Genomic DNA, 18,104 nt, shown 5'->3' on the forward strand with positions numbered 1-18,104 from the left:
ATTTTTTCTTCTCTCCTGTACGTTCCCATGGCGACCTACATCCACGTGCCCCACTGCCTCCAGGTAAACATGCACGCTGTCAATTTAAGCGTCTCTGTGAATCGGTGAGAATGATGTCTGAGATCAAATGGAATGGTATGACGCAAATGCTCGTCAATCAATTGAGTGGGGATAATCGCGGTTTTTAACATCTCTCTTACCAAGTTACGGTAATTCTACTTGAGACAATTGCACAGTAAACCTTGTTTTTGTAGGAGATCGGTTTTGTAGGAGATCGGTTAAGGTGAAGTACCTGCAGAACTTTGGGAACGTGAGCAAAGAGACTGTCCCCAAGAATTCCGAATGGCATTGGATCATCAGTCGTTTTCAAGGCTGAAAAAGGCAGCATCAAAAAACGGTAGTCATTTGAGTCTTTAACAATGGAAAAAAGATACCATTTGGAATCACAATAGAATTGTCAGATGTGAATAGATATCTATTGCCTTGTAGTGCACAGTGGCTGATAAGACCATAAAAACTCACACCCCATTAGGTAGGTATTGCACAAAAAAACGTGATCGAGAGAGTTTTTTTTTTTTAAGGGGAACCTTCTCACCCACAAGAGCAGTGGCACATGATTGGATGGGTTAGGAGCAACCCCATACCCAAAGGTCAGCAGGTCGTCAAACTTTTTTAGTGCATCACTGCATGACCAGTAAGTGAGTAGTTGAAAAGTGGATGAATTGATATACATCTACCATTTCTTCTCTTTCTCTCCCACAGTCTGTTTTTCTGCCTCAGTTTCATTTTCTCCTGTGATTTTGAGATGAGAACATAACCATTATGACCCCTGACCCCCTCCCTCTTCCACCCCCCCCCCCAGCAGTATGGCACGAGGGAGTTGAAACAAGTCGGCTCTTTTAGTGGGGAAGGGGGGAACAACAAAGTCAAACAAAAAACCTGCATTGAAAAATCTCCAGTGGGTTAAAGACATTCAGATAACTGGTAACAGTCACATATAATTCACTGCAAATGGCTTAGAAAAGAAAAGAAAAGTATTTGTTCATGTTAAGTGAGAAGTGCATGTAAGATGGAGCACATATCTGTTTTCTTTTTTTGCCTCTGACTCTTTAGGAGTAGACCTATTCCTAGGCTTGACTGAAGAAGAGCATCCTCTTCACTTTTTTTTTGCTTTGAAATGATGGAAATAGGAGTATGAAAACGGGTGTTTTATAAGACTTCCTCGCCGTTCTTGTTAGTATCATCAAACTGGAACATAAATGCAAGACTTTCACAACTGTAGCAGAAAAAGAATGGAGATGTACAACTGGCAGAGGAGTTATCCTGGATTTTTTTTTTTTTTTCAAAGGAATCAAACATTTATGAGGACTAGGCAGAATAGTGAGGAACCTGTGAGTGATAGAAGGACGTATGTTAATATGGACAGGTTACTCATGTACAATGTATCTCAAGTCGTGAGAAGAGTAAGAAAGCAAAGGAACAGATGAAGTGTACATGGAGGTATGTACGAATAAAAGAAAAGCAGAATGTAGGCCAAGTATGCAGCTTCTTTTGTGTGTGAAGGAAAGCTTGAACAAGTATTAGCGTCCATGGAAGAAATGATTGTCTGATAGGAATAAAAGGAAAGAAATAGATCCAAACCCACCGAGGAGGACAAATTGAGGAAAGCCTACGGGTGGACCAGACAAAGTCCGTACCCAACGAAGGTGGCTTCGCTTGCTTGGGGCACGAGGCAAAAGAAGGAACGGCTGTGGGGAAAAACTGACTTTTTAAAGGTAGGGGTACCTTTTACAGAACTCCTTAAATGCAGCAAAACATTAAATATGAACCTCAGGGGACTTGTTTATGCCACTGCTTAGAAATTTGGAAGTCAACAGTTATCTACAATTTGAATAATGCACAAAACTCAACTACTCAGTAGTTCTGTGTGTCAGCCACACTTAAGCCTTTTTGTTGCAGTCTTCTGTATTTTTTTAAATCTATAAACACAAATCTAAAAGTATAAGAGCTGATGTAATAACATATAGAGTGTGTGGCAAGAATGTTTATAGAAATGTTTGTAAGTTTTGATGAACTTTATTCACAAAATATACATGATGGACACACATGCAGTGCATGGGTCTGCAAAGGTAGCCTAGTAATGTACTGGAATTTACGGTGAGCCCCGAAAAGAATTCAATTCAAAATCTAACGGTCAATAAAAATGTACTAAATGTTACCTTCTACTTTCAATACTTTATGGAAGTTTCTAAAATGATACTCTCTTCAACATACCACTGTGTTTATACAACTCTTCATTTAAGGCATGCAAATGGGATTCCCTACCTTTAAAGGGAAGAGCGAGAGAGGGCCACTGCATGAACGAGACTCATTTACTGAGGTGGTCCTAACTTTAGGAGACGTGGAAGAAATATACTGCAGTGATAGAGACAGTGATAATGAGAGAAAAGAGTTCAGAAAAATATTCCATACAAGAGAAAAGTGTAAGTGACTCGTTTGATGGACGTTACGACAGCGTCGGGTGTAGTGAAACCTAATGCTGGCTCAGGAGGGGGCATGAAAACATGACGGATACCCAGAGAGATTTAGTTTCGTTCATGTCCAGTTCATTTCAGGTAACAGAGAGGGTGAGCAACTTGTGAAGATCATGCATAGGTTGAGGAAAGAGGAATGGAATGGGGCAATCTTGAATGATACGCCAGGCAAATGTGATGGCATCAAGAAATGTTAGCCCTAAGTACAGGGCAGTTGCGGAACATGGCCCTTCGCTGACCATACTAAGGGAAAGTTACAAGAACATAAAAGAGTTTAGTATGAAATAATACTCATGTTTTGCTTCTAATTGAAACATGTAAGGACTAATGTGCAATATTTCTGTATTGAATATGCAGATTATGAAGCAGTATGAAAGAAATGGTGCCTGCAATACGGGCTACCAGAAAAAAGACCTCTAATAGATTATAACTGCTGTGCTTTGTTAGGTTCTTGCTCCACATGATTTGATACGCAATCACATTCACAGCACAACCAAAGAACAGGTTGACAATTGGTGTGAGGTACATGAATTTATCGGAAAGATAAACATGGCTTGATTGCTGACATCTTTTTTGATGGTCTTGCCGTTGGTCAGACATACAAGCCTTTTTCCTCCAGAGGTCATTTTTGTTTTCTTTTTTGCTGTCGGAGTATACAACAAAACAGTTTGATGTGAAGGGGACAAGATTTTTAGTTTAGATTTCATGCCTAAAAGAAGGATATCTTAATAGTGTGTACTTCAATGGGAGACATGAGTTGTTGTCATATAACATCACTCAATTTTATTTGAATATGTAGGTGCTACCATATCGCTGTATTTCTTAAAACATAAAAACTTTGAGGTCTGTTGGATGAAATCTGTACCATTATGTTTGTTTAACTCTACTCTATTCACTTTAAGACAAACTTGAAACATCATGTACAGTAACACTTATCAAGTTTGAATTGAAGAAATGTGAATGAGCCCACACGTCAGAATGAATGGGTGGGGGGGGGGGTTGATCAACGTTCATGTGAATAAGGTTTACCGCTAGAGGGACGTAAGGGAATGGTGGCTAAGGAAGCATGCTGAGTTTCCATTCTTGGAGCACTGCTGTGTTTTTTTTAATTTCTCTCTCTCCCTCTCATTCCTATCACTCGTGTGGTAATTTTTAGTTCAGACTCCCGCAGCTTCCCACATTGTTGGTGCGCCGAACTTTGACACGCAAGCCTACGTGCACGCACACAGCAGCCAGCCGGGAGTAGTCTCGATTCGAGAACCAGAAATCATTTTTCTTTTTGTTTTTGTTCAGAAAATTGCATTTTCCATGATCACTCCTAGTTTAACTCCGAGAAATCAGTGTGGTCCAAAAGAAAAAGGAAAAGTAAGATGAATCAAAAGAACAGGACTTGAGAGAAAATTTGTGCAACGAATATGCTCTTTCCGTGATATTAGAAGATAGGAGATGATAATCGACGATATTAGACGATATAGATGGTTCATAAAACTCCACGTCCTCCTTCTGTTTGCCTTCTCTACCCTTCCAGAGGACAGAAATCGGGTCAAAGGGAACTCGAGTTGTGTTTATCTCCTGACATTTGGTACGTGCAGGGCTGGGAATATCGGGGTGGCTGTGCCAAAGTTTGAATAACAGCTGTTTCTACTCATGCCTGTAGCACATTATTTTCATGCGATAATGCTTCTCTTTCCTTTTGAAGCATATATGTACATATATCATATATATATATATATATATATATATATACTTTGACCCCACCTGAGGAACATATGGCTAGATAGCATGCATTCTGTGAGATATTATCACCTGATGGTTCCTATTCGTGAGGGATCTGTCCCACTTTTTCTTTTTTCCTGCACTAATTTTATCGCAACAAGAGTGTCGCTGGCTGTCAGAGCTGTAACCCTTCCAAAGTTCCCGTGTCAAAATGTGGGAAAGAAGGATATGGGCACAGATGACTACTGATATTGTAACCTTTTGTCTTGGAGGTACCGTTTTCTTCGTTCCACTTTATACCGTATGTCCCCAAAAAAATTTACAAGGGGACCCTCCGCAACAATAACTTTAAGAATAGTGACTCAATCCAAATACAGTTTCAGGGTATGAAACTATATTAAACTTACTACCCACATCTTACCAAAAACCCCATTCGATTTGCTTCAGGGAGATACGAGGATCCTCGTAGGTCATGTCAGGAATCCCTTCCCTCCAAGTTCTGTCCAGTGTGGTCGCACATTAATATGCAGTTCCAAGAGCATCCAAGTGCTAAATTCGGAAGAAACAGACCCATGGCATGCTATACATTGATCCACATTTCTCTGCTTAATGTAGGTAAGATGTTATATTTGTAGACCCTGAAATATCATTCAGTCAGTTTAATCATATTGAAAGTTATCAATGCGGAAATCCGATTGTAATTCTTTTTTTTAGACATACTGTACAGTGGTGCTTCTGCTACTCTGACAGATTCTCCTCTGAGTGAACGGTTGACTGGACATATTTGTCTCGTGGCTGTATTTTAATAGTGATCAGGGCTCGACATTTGCCGTGGCCCAGTGGACCAGGGCCCTGTTTTATGAAGAGTTATAATTGATTATATAGTTGATTTCAACTGTAAGTCTATGGCAGCCTGTGTGGTAAGGGAATTTACAATTGATTTTATCTTTTGATAAAACGGGGCCCAGGTCCGTTAAAGATTGGAGTCGGGCCACCAAACTTCTCTTTTAGTGGCCGGATCCGATAACTAAGATTCAAAATAGATTGCTCCTTTTGATTTTCTTTTGGGCCACTGCATATGTTTTCCGGTCCAACAGTATTTCAGATTTTAAGATTTAAGTAGCCCCAGTGGGGCCACCAGACAGGAAAGTTACCATCGAGCCCCTGTGAGGTATAGAGATGCCAGCTGGTCCTGCAATATGATAAAGATGAAATAGGGTTATATGTGCTCAAGAATTATGATACGTAATGTATTTTGTCTCAATTTTTTCCCCATTTATGGAAAATGTTTAACGTAGTTGAGGAATATCAGTTGGGTTGGCAGTATGTGGTATGGGTAATTGGCCTCCTCTGTGATGTTGTTAAAGGAATGGCACACTATTGGTTGAAGTGAGGATTTAGCTTCTTCTGTTTTGCAAGATATTTAGAATCCACTCTATGAAATGTTAAAGAGCATACAATTCTAAGAGGAATTGAACATTTATTTGATGAAAATCTGTTTTGAAATGATTGAGATATCCAAAAAACATGGTAAAAAAAAAGAGAGATCCTAATAAAAGTCGTGACCTGTTGCATTTTATTAGGATTGCTTTCTTTTTTTTTTTGATATCTCAGCTATTTCAACACCAATTTTCACCAAATAAACTGTGATTTCCTCTAAGAATTACATGTTCTTCATATTTTTTTTTTTTATTGGAGGTTTTTCATTATCTCACAAACACACACACACACACAAAGGTGGAAACCTGGAGTCTAAACTAAAACTGTACCATCTCTTTAATCTTTTACTGAAAAAAAAAAAAAGAGGAAGAAGAAGAAGGGGGAGGAGGAGGTGGTAGCGCCAGGCTCGGGATGACTCTGATAATGCTGGTGTCAAAATCGTCGTGACAACCAGCCAGCACCTTGGAAGCTGAAGGTGTGCAAATGGATTCATAACCTGTACCAGGCTGAAATGGATAGTTGTTTTGAATAGAAAGATACTTAATAGTACAATTTAATTATTCTTTTTTGGGGGGGGGGTGTTAATTCCTGTGTAAGAGATTTCTGATTAAACAAAAATATTTTCTTAGCTTAGTTTCAGCTCTTGACTTTGTGGGATGTAACTTGTGTTTATTTGTGCAGCGATAAAGGAAGATTGAACTTCATTGACCGTGAAAGGATATATTGGGCAAGATTGCGATTTATCTCAATTATTACTGATAAGCCTAAATCTCTGGGGTGTGTGTGATATGACTTTTAGCCGGTTTATCTCGGCCAGCATCCTGTTTATTTGACCAAGTACATGTTTCAGTGAATATCACACAAATTTGTTCAGTTAAAAATAGAATAGTACTGTTCTCTTTGTGTGTGTGTGTATGGTGGTGGGGGGGGGGGGGGGGGTACAGCTGTAGCTCATCAGTTCAAGGTCCTTTCCACACATGTTTATATAGGCCTTTATATATATATACATACATGCAAACATTTATACAGTCCGTTCTAAAGAAGTGTAAGTGTTACATAGGCATTTGTACATTTTAGAGAGTTTAGGCCAAAAAATAAATCCTTCGAACACTAGCTCACGTTGACGTGCCCTGAACCTTTGATTTGTTCCAGATACATCTCCATAGCAACAATACTAAACCCTCATAAACTCAAGTTATCCTTGCAAAGAAATGAGTTTCATGAGGCAGATAAAGTAGCGCTCGTACAGACGGGTAGATGGGGCGGCATAGAATAAACATCATTGGGGAAAGATGTCGGTGATTAAACAGCCTTTCTACTGAAAATGGGTATTAAAGTAGTAGAAATTGGCGCTCATACCACATAATTGCTGGGGGGAAAAACAGTCAGTGGCTTCACCCCAAAATGACCCGTTTTTGGTTGTTTTATTTTTTCAAGCAGAGCGAATTAAGCAAGTGGAATTGGTGAGGGGGAGGAAAAAAAAAAAAAACTGGGTCAAGAAATGTGGGGATCTGGTTCAGTCGGTGTTTCTCAGAAGGTCTCTCGTTTCTGGGCCGCAGTTCGTTCCTTCTGTTTTCTTTTGCAACACCATACCCTTGATTGATGCGTGTGTTCCGTATGATTGTCAGGGTTGTTTGCGTTGCCTCGGGCAGTCTTAACAAGATCTCTCTCGACTCCGTATACATATGTATGATGTTTGAAACAAAACAAACTCTGATGCCTTCTAGTTATGAAAGATGCCTTGATTGTGATTATTAAGTTACCCATTATTTGCCGCGCATTGCCTCAGTTTTGTATAAATTGCTCGTGATATGAAATCAGCACCGCGGCCATACTACAGCAAATTGCTGTGAGGCTTACAACTGTATAGGAAATTATTGTCAAAGTCAGTTTTCATTTTTGTGAGAAGTAACTGCGAGGTAGAAGATCTTGAAACTTGAAAGGTTTGGGGAGGGGACACTATAGATTACTCATTCATTGATTCATCTGTATACAATATATCAATCCTATCGTGGTAACTTGCCTCTTTGAAGTGATGGAGTGCATTGCTTGAGCCATTTTTCTTTTGTTGGGCTGAAATCCCAAATTGCGAATTGGATTGAAAGAAAGAAAGAAAGAAAGAAACAGAACATAGTTTGTATTGTATGCATCAGAAATTGAGTCTCCTAGTGCTGTGTGAATTTCAGGGCAAGGACAGAACTCAGATTTCAGGGGGGCATTTCATGAAGCGTTTTGTCTGACAGACTTGTCAGACAAATTTGCTGTCGGCCAATCAGATGGAAGGATTTAGTTAGTTTATAACAGTTTGTCAGATGAAATATCTGACACAACGCTTCATGAAACGGTCCCCAAGAGTGATACTAGTAGTCATCTCATATGTCTGTTTCTTTCTTCCTGAGCTGGGAATTCATTGCCAGTATTACAGTATCAGCATTGAACGAAGACTAGCTTGGCCTAGACCTTCGCCTTGGCAAACTCTGCCGGCTAACCAACAGGCTTTAGAGGTTAAAGCCAAATAGATGTTAAGGTCAGGTAGAGCAGGAACATGGAAAGTGAGACCACAATCTTAGCCTGGTTTCCAGGTCATAGCTCTTTAAAACCAGCCGTTCATTTGTTCACAAATGACTCACCCACATCAGCAAGAGCGTCTCCTGTACTGACATCAGTTTGACCCCATAGAATGTGCCGAATGGGATCGGGACGTGGTAAGGGTATAGACTTGGTTCCTTGCCGACTGGATTAGAATCCATGTTGATTCTCACTTTATCATCCAGAACATGTATCCACCTGCGACGGTTGTAGCATCCACAATGCGACACCTTCTTCAGCAGATTGTCGTACCCGGATTTGACAAAGTTACTGCAAAACCAGAAATTTGTACATGCATTTTAATTGTGCAATTTTTGCAAGAGCCAAGATTTGCGAAATCAAAATGCACATGAAAGTTCCTGTCTACACTATAGGCATTGAATGCTGGTAGGAATTCGCAAAAATTTCATACCACAAAAAAATTCTTGCTTCACAGTAGCTCCCATGACTAAGGTGACCGTAAATTGATCGTGTTGCAAGCCCTCCATTGGCCAGTGGGTAAACAAAGGAAAGTTGTTTACAGGCATGACCATAATTTGCAGGATACGGAAAATATCAAAGAGACTGGAAGGCAAGACTGCATGGTACTAACTACTAATCGTTGGCATTGAGGGCTAAACACTTTCCAAATGCTCCCCTCCCCCTTTTCTACGAGAAGAGGAAATGAGCAGATATTGTAAATGATGAAATTGTCACATTTTCATTACCGTGAAGCGAGAAACCGCCAGCAGATAAAGCGGAATATAATTGCGGGATCCTTGACTGCCCAGAACGGTAGTAATGAGCCCACTGACTTCATTGCAAAGCCTTGTTTCACTTTTCCAGGAACACATTTTTTGTTTCTTTGAAATCATGAAAAACATTCAGATACGATGCAATGCCCCTCTGCTTTACCTCAGAACACACACACACACACACACAAAAACACACACAAACCTATATGTGTGTATGTATATATGTATATATATGTGTGTGCAGTATGTTGTCTTCAGAAAAAGAAAAAAAGTTGCTGGCCTGTTTACAGAAATCTTATCCCTATCTTTAGCTACAGCATTATTTTTGCATATTTCATGCTTGAAACTCTGTCTTAAAAAAAAAAGAGAACTATTGTAAGTAAGGCAGTGCTTTAAATGCATTCTATTTTCTTTTTTTATTGATTCATCAATCTTTCTATTTGCTCATTTATTCATTAGATATGCATTCATTCAGTATATTCAGCAGTGCATTAATTCATTCATTTTCAAATTATTCATTCGTTAATTTTTTTTCGTATGAAGAGTATGAAATATTCACAACTCGCATTAGACTCAAACATGCACCACAAACACTCTTCCCTTTCTTCCTTCCCCCCACCACCCCCACCCCCCCCCTCTCTATTTCTTCCCCCGTCCTGTCTCAGACTGTCTGGTTTTGTCTCACGTCTCGCATATTTCTACAGTCCTCCTCTTCTCTTCAGCCTGTTTAATTTGGCGGCTAAAAGGCAACAATGGGCCACTCGGGTTCTCAAGGTCACCATGCCTTTATTCCTCCCCCCCTTTTTTTTTCTTTTCTTTTTTGTCATCTTAAAGATACCATCCATCCCAGTGTTCAAAGCCTGGAACATGAGTGCTATTGATACGGTGGGGAGACAGTGGTTAACGGGTGACAGTGCGGAAGGAAGTCGATTGACAATGGGGACAAAGGGGGTGCCATGTGTGTCGTCTCGTATTGAGCAAGTCCCAGTGAATGCAGGCATACACCGGTCTTTGAGATCCTCTTGGATTCATATTATACCTCTTTGCTCACATTCAGAGTTATGGTAGAAGATTTCGATGAGCAGTATCATTGTTTGTGTGTGTGTGTGTGTGTGTGTGTGTGTGGGTGTGTGGATGGGTGTATGTGGATAGAGAGAGAGAATTATAGAGAAAGTTAGAGTACTGTACGAGCTGAAATTTTCGCGTACAGATATTTTCGCGAATTGCTACTAGGAGAACATTTTCACGTGTTGTTAATTTCGCGGTTGCGAGGTCTTACTGTACTTATCTGTTTGCACGTTGTTTTTTTTCATGTGTTGTTATTTTCGCGGTTCAAAGGCGATTCGCGAAATTCGCGAAAATGAAACCACCGCGAAAATTTCAGCTCGTACAGTAACTGGTGAAATGACGGATAATGAGGAAGATAGATATATAAATAGATAGGTAGAATAGATAGAATAGATAGATTAATGAATATATAAGTAAATGGATGGAAAGATAGATAAATGGATGGATAGATAGATGGATAAATAGAAATAAGGCTGTTTAGAGAGAAAACTAGAAAGACTGATTGATGATGAGATAAGAATGCAGGTCTTGACATACACAGTGGAAAAAAAGAATCAATACTCTTTAGTACCTTCAAGGTAAAGCCGATATGAGTATTGTACGAGTTGTATGTCTGTAGTAGTGTGGGTTGACACACACATGCCTTATCCCAAGCGCAGTATCAATACTATAGATTAAGCAGATATGGCAAGCATATACGGAATAGTTCTGCTTTCTTCGCCCTGGATATTTCAAGAGATTTCTTTTTTTAACACACTTAGGCTTGTGTCAAGACTCTCCTGTCCTCTGGTGCCAGATTATCTCAAAGCCCAAAGATAAAGTGACGGGTAATCACCACCATTAAGACACCCCCCCCCCTTTTAATCTGATAGAGTGAGTAAATTGGAGAGAGAGGTACATGCAGTAAATACTAGCAGGCCTATTCATTCCTACGTAGTGCTAGTAATCCATAGAGAACATGGGATGAGGTGTTCAGAACAACTGCATATATCATACCAGAGTGTGACACTCCTGCCCAAGTGTGAACACTGTGCACCAACATGACACCCTACTGTACGCGAGTGAAACACATGAATGTATCACGCCGAGAGTTAAGGTCATCCGGAAGTCGTCTCCATTATTGATGGACGATAAAAGGAAACATTCAGGTAACGCTGTGATCAATTTGTCTGCGTTTGAATGGTTTGTCGAGACAGAAGGGTGTAGATACCAAATGTAATATTCTCTTCTTCTTTTTTTTTTTGCCTCTGTTTTTATTCCCCACCATATCCTGTGGAATTGTGGATGCTTTCTTTTTTTCCCCCTTTTTAACTAGTGGAGGGGTTTTCGTCTAACTGGTATTCAGATATTTCAATGGACCGTTTGACCCGTGGATTGGCTGCAATCAAATCCGACTCCTGTCGTCTCCCAACAAATGGATGTGCTTTTGTGCTTGTACTCCCAATATTTCTGAAGTGTGAATAGATGTACTATTGCACCTGTTTCTTTGTGTGTTGTACAATTTACTCTTTGCGCGAGCATGTAAACAATATCAAGCAGCAGAAAGAGTCCGAGAGAAAAGTGTGCCCAAGAAAAGTGATGTGCCGGCAAGCCCAAAAGAGCCGGACTGGCTGACACTTTTTGAACTCTAAAAGCATGACTGCTTACAAATGTCTGTGTAGAAAGGTAGGTCAGAGTATTTCATTCTGTTCTGGTGCATATCACATGGTCTCAAGTAATTTTTTTTCCATTTTTTTTTCTTTTCAAAGTGGGGAGGGGCTTACACAGTTCATGGGCTCATCAGTGAAATCTTCTGCAGTGATAAGCGGAACTTCACAGTTGATTGTCCTACCTCATAAACAGCATGCAGCTACAACGTCTCTAATTAAGATTTTTTTTTTTTTTTTGCTCCCCCATCTGTTCGGCAACGAATCTCTCGCGAGAGGACGGACAAATCAGGCGTGAAATTATGTGGCTGTCCATGGTCAAGGTCTAGATACCCAAGAAGTGAGATTAAGAGGTCGGTTAATCGACCAGTTAAAGTTTGGCAGAAGATCAATTGCGTATCAGGTTGTCAGTATGCTTCAGGTGACAGCTCAAACGGCTTTGGTTGTATGGTGTACTGCAATGGATTGAGTTCTGCTCAAGTCCAATAATTTGGTCTCATTAGCTTGTACAGATGTAATATATATACTTTATACAATGTTTGCATATAATGCTCCACAGTACATAAAATGACGGGCACTTGTTTATGAAGATTCAGCATTGATGGTTAGTATTACTGGGAATTCAAAGTTTATTACAAAGAATTTTACGAAGACGTTCAAGCTTCACTTGAATTATCAGTGAGGATCGCTATATGCGTTTGAAGACAAAACAAAAACGAACCTTACATTGTGCGTTCAATTCGTCAGTACATGTACAAAAGAAAGTCGATGATCCACGCACACAAGGCTGTTGAGTGAAACAATGGTTGTCTCACATAGTTTTGGGTCATAGAGTAGAAACCTATAGATGACCACACAATGAAAACTTCAAGTCCATAAGTATGTATGCCTTTATCACTTCGTGTCAGCCACATCTTTGCAAACATTTTGCTTCAATGCCTTTATTATTTTCTTTTTCTTTTTCTCTTTTGTCTGAGCAAAGGACAATGTGCATAATCACACTGGCAATAAAAGGTTCCACCACATATGGAATGTTCACAATTGTATAGGCAGACATAGTCTCATAACTAAACCTCCCATTCACAATTACTGCTTCTTTCAACACTGCTGGCATCTGACAAAATTGCATTCTACAAATGACTCCAAACTTGCTCTGTGATGTTCGGGCAATGTCAAAACCTGCAGGCATGGGACTTCTTTGGACCAATCCTTATCAACATGGCAGTCCGTCATGTCTGTGGACTAAAGGCAGAAAACATATGAATATATACCCTGCATAACGTGTACATGTGTATACTACTAGCCACCTTCAGTTAGTGCTGATTCCTGGTCTTTGTACAAAGCAGAGTCCTAATCACATACTTGTGTGCATTTTGACTGTTGTAGCGCAGTAAGTTATATCTACAAATCAGAGATCAAGTACAATGTATTTGTTTGTGACCTTGTAACAAAGGACTTTGTGTCCATGAATGTGGTTCTTTTCTTTCCTTTCATTGTGGAGTACTTTGCTGTGGCAGGTAGAACTCTTCGTCGTGTGAAGAAAAGGGGGGGGGGGAGGGGGACTCTGCTTGCACAGAGCCAGAAGGGGTCAGGTTTATATAGACTAGGCCTGCATGTGGTTTGTAGATTTGTCAGCAAACAAAGAAGAGGAACAGAAAAAAAAAATTAAACTTTGAGCAGCAGCAGCAGCAGCAGTCTGGGGTCAAGTTAACGGCCTACTTTTCCCACCGGCAGGCAGGCAGTACCTGGTTGGCTTAGCTTTAAAGGGGTAGTACAGTATTGGTGGAGATGAGAATTGGGCTTTTAACTTTTTGCGAGATACCAAGAAACCACTTACATTGTATGATATAGTACAGAGCATACCATTTTAAGAGGAATTCAATGTTTATTTGATGAAACTTGGGTTTGGAATGACTGAAACATCCAAAAACAAAGTGAAACAAAGTGATCGTAATAAAGTGTGGGTCCCACACTTTATTAGAATCACTTTTTTTTTTATATCTCAGCCATTTCAAAACCAATTTTCATCAAATAAACATTGAATTCCTCATAGAATTACATGCTCTTTCATATTTCATACGAGGTTTCTCATTATCTCACCAAAAAATGTTAGAAACCTGAAATTAGGTCTCAACCAAAACTGTACAATCCCTTTAAAGGGTGCTGTATTTCTCACAATTGGGACCCCGAATTCATGCTACAAATCGCGGGTCAGTGTAATGACTGGCAAGCACCACTAATTCTTGTCTGCATTTCGCAGAATTCGCATTTGATATTCAAGCAAGTGCACACGCACGCAATGTGTATGTACTGGGTTTCAGCTGTTTACGAGGTCAGCCTGTGTTTGAGTGCATGATGGCGTTCATCAAAACAAAAGGCGTTGCCTCCAAGGTCCATAAACTTGCATTAGATGTTTTAAGTTAACAAGGTTTCTGAATTGCCCGTTTGTTTTTGACAGCTGTTATTTGATAGCTGATCTGGTTGATGATGTGTCTCCCAGCACGCCACTGTTAAAGATGAATTCTCCATCAGTTGGTAGAGATCAAACAGGAAATCTGCTAGAGGAAACGAGTATTGCTAATCCGATCATGCCATAAATATTTACACACACATTTGAGCCATGGAGATCAGGCAGTTAGGCTTTGTATCATATCCATGGTACCAACCAACTTTTTTTTTTTTTTTAAAAGCTCTTCTGGGGTGGGAAAGAAAATGAATATATACCATGCATGTAGAGAATTCTGCGAGCTCAGCTGTGTGGATAGATACTTGATTCTTTTCTCGGTGCTTGGGAAATTCAACACACTCACACACACAAACACACACACACACAGACACACACACAACCACACAAACACACATGCAATCAAAGTGGAGACTGTACAGTCGTGTTGGAATGGAATTTTGCAAAGGTGTCAGAACGTGCATGTCAGGTTAGGGTCAGAATTTGAATGGTATCTGTTCTGACCTTTCACCTTTTTCTGGGTGCCTGTTCCCCCTGGAAGAAATATATGTGATGATTACGTTCTTCTGATAGTTATTATCTTTGGCAGGTGTTGTTGTTGTTGTTGTTTGCCAAATGTGCGCCAAGCTCAACATTTCACTGGTATCAGAAATGATGGTTATTGGAGCAGTCATGAGCTTGAAGGCGAGCGAATGGTTATGTTGTTGACAATGATGGTGATGATGATGATGGTGACGATGATGATGGTAGTCATGGTGGTGATACTGGTAGAGGTTCACAAGGATTTTATTTACATTTCCAGTCCCATCGCCTGATATTTTTCTATAGCAGGATAAATGATGCATATAATCGGTGATGCCGTGTCCTCGGGTTTTTAGCTATTACTTGAAATGCAATGAGCAAAGTTAAAAAAAGGCAGTTGATGTTGTGTATTCAGCGCGCCTCAAATTGAAATGCATCAAGAAGAAGAGGGGGAACAGACAGAGAAGGTTGGAGGCAGATGGAGAGCAGCTCCTGAACCTGATGCCCTGGTGATGGATGGAGCAAGAGGCTGTTACCATGGTAACTGCCTACCACTTACACCACCACCACCACCAACATCACCCCCTCCCTCCAACTCTCAGCCTGTCTAGAAGTAGGTCTCTTTGGTGACCCCCAGTCTCCTCGGAGCACAATTTTCTCTCTTCAGCCAAAATCCCTCTCAGATTTCCAATTCATTTAGAAAGGGTTTTCTCATTTTTCTTCTTCTTGTTATCAAATAAATTCCCTTCCTTTCTCCCATTTCCTCTTGTAAATCCCTACCAATTCAGCAATATATCTTCACTGCTTGAATCTATAAAAAAAGAAGAAACTGTTTAGACACAAAACCCTCAGAGCAAGCTAACTGCGATTGTGAACATTGACATTTTAAGACCCACAAAAGCCAAACACCTCTTGAACACTGCCCCTTTTGGAGCTTGAAATGACAAACTTGACTACCCTAGTGCAGATTTTGCCCACCTGCTATCCTTTCAGAAATGAGATAAAGAAATCGGGATCCATATTTTTGTGAAAATACAAGGTAGATCTGAGATGCTCAAGGTTTGACTATGCTGACATTTGACTGAAATTGTTTATGTATAATTTTCAAGAAGAGAGATTTTGTTTTCTTACATGAAATGTAGTGAATCCCCTGCTGTAATTCACCTTCAATTTAAAGATACTGTTTACCATTGAGAGAAGTGATTTAAAAAATGTTTGAGTCATCATCACGTATGATGCATATGTGTAGGTCAGTTGTATCACAAAACATTGTACAATATAAACATTTTGCAATAAAGCCTAAAATATAAGGAGACATCACTATTTTTCTCAGTAATCCATAACTGTAGACAGTTTACTCTAGAAACAATTGATCACTTTTTGTATATTTGACAATAGTTTTCAGTGATTATACTGACTAACATTTTTAGATTAACATTTTTACATTGGTCGTGTCTATCCCTAACTCACATTTTAGAACTATTTTGAATTATTAAAGCTGGTTTTTTTTTTGTGTCCCATGCAAATGGTAAATAATACCTTTAACCAGCACATTCTTGTCCTGCATGTCAAGATGATCTAGAGTTATGTAAGCTCAAATGCTGTACCACTCCTGTGCCTCCATTGCCAAATCTACATCGGCGGGAGGGTGGGGTAGGATGGTGTGGGGGCTGAGCAGGGGAATTCCCAATTCCCTCCTGTGCATCCACTAGAAGACAGGCACCCCCTTCCCTTACAGCAGACTCTCCCCACGTGACTCGCAGTTCAAGGTGCATGCAGATGTGTCAGTAACGGGAGACATCAGTGGCTTGTAATAACTGCAATTAGCGGGGCGACACCTGTTGCGCAGCAGCGGTGGTTCCTAATCATCATTACCCGCTCCATGTGAGTCACGGGTCTCACAGCAAGTTTCCTCCCCCCAAACAATAGCTCTTGCTCCGTTGTCTTCTTCATCTAGTCCTTGCCATTGTCCGGGACTTCTAGAAGTTTCCAAAACGCATCAATGATGGTTAATGGTAGCAGCCTCTTTCCTCGTGGCAAGTTGTCCAAATCAGCCAAGAACTTCCATTCACAAACTTTTGGATTTGGGGTTGCTTACTTAAGAATGACTAGCCCAAATTTTACCTCCCAACCAATATTAGATCAGCATCCCACGTACACTGTTGTGCAATGACAAAAGGAAATTGAGTAATATAGGCCTATTTTTGCTGGCTTGTGTAATGCATTCAGGCCTCCTCCTCCCCCCCCCCCCCTCCAGCCCCCTGGGAGACGGATAGGGTGAAATTCCCATGTAAGCCCTGACACTTCAAATAGGCAAACACTACACAGTGATACATTGTACAAGCTAATGTTTGTATCTTTCAAGATCATATTTTGAGGCAGAGAAAGAGGTCAAATTTTCTAAAGTTCACCCCCCCTAAAAAAAGATACCACATAAAAGAAAAATCAACACTGCTTGCAATAATCAGGACCCAGTATTTACAAAGATCCAAAATGCTGTACCTCAAGTTCAGTAACAATACCACAGCCAAGCCAGTCCCTAGCCAGATTTATTTTGACTGCCGGCTTGATCTTTGTATCTTCCTTTTGACTTTCGACCACATTTAGAGATCATATTCGTGCTGTATTGTTTGTCATGCCTCGATAAGTCTGTCTGGCTTGGTGTGTAAAGGTATGCGACTCCGATGACAGAGATATTTGTTTGCGATGCACATTGAAACTTTGCAGCCAGACGTGACTGCAGTGATGGAATACATATTTTCGTTTCTGTCACAATAAAAAGATCACATAATGGCAGACTTTATGAGAAGATAAAATTTATTTACTCATCTTCTTTTGAAAAAAAAAAGAAGAAGAGAAAAGTACACGAGAGTAAAAACAAGATCAGGGTTTAGGGCAGAGTGCTATAATTAGTGCTATAATTACACATTCCACAAAGTGCTCACTGTACTAAAATACTGTGTTTGCTTGAGTCTGTACATGAGACTAATCACTTTGATCTATGAGGTGTTTTGTTTTGCAGCAGGGATCACATGAACATAACTCTGTACACCAAGGTATCAGCTTTGTTATTGGTACAATGCTGATGAGGGCTGTAGACAGTTATTTGTTTACATTTGCAGGATAGTGTTATCTAAAATGCCTCTTGTTATGGAAGACTAGTCCACTGAGCATTGGCCCAGCTTCATTAGGATGATGCTCTTCACAAAATGTGCGGGAAGGAAGATTTTATTAAGTATATCATCAGTTGGATTTCTGATTCGCCAGTCATGATGAACTGACCCACTTATTTTTCGTGCTTTGTGTGCAATTTGATGCACTGTCACCAAGTTGTCTATTCACATCATGAGTCGAGATTGAGTCGATGTACAGTAACGGATTGTATGTATCT

At 40.1% G+C, this 18,104-nt stretch overlaps 1 protein-coding gene across 1 annotated transcript in view; it reads left to right on the top strand.

Annotated features, from left to right (window-relative positions):
• LOC140245434 (retinoic acid receptor alpha-like) overlaps nt 1-18,104 on the top strand; it is a 101,762-nt gene that overhangs the window by 28,513 nt on the left and 55,145 nt on the right. The gene's annotated exons all lie outside the window — the stretch shown is intronic.

Source organism: Diadema setosum, chromosome 22 (genome assembly GCF_964275005.1).
Source record: "Diadema setosum chromosome 22, eeDiaSeto1, whole genome shotgun sequence".
Lineage (NCBI taxonomy): Eukaryota > Metazoa > Echinodermata > Echinoidea > Diadematoida > Diadematidae > Diadema > Diadema setosum.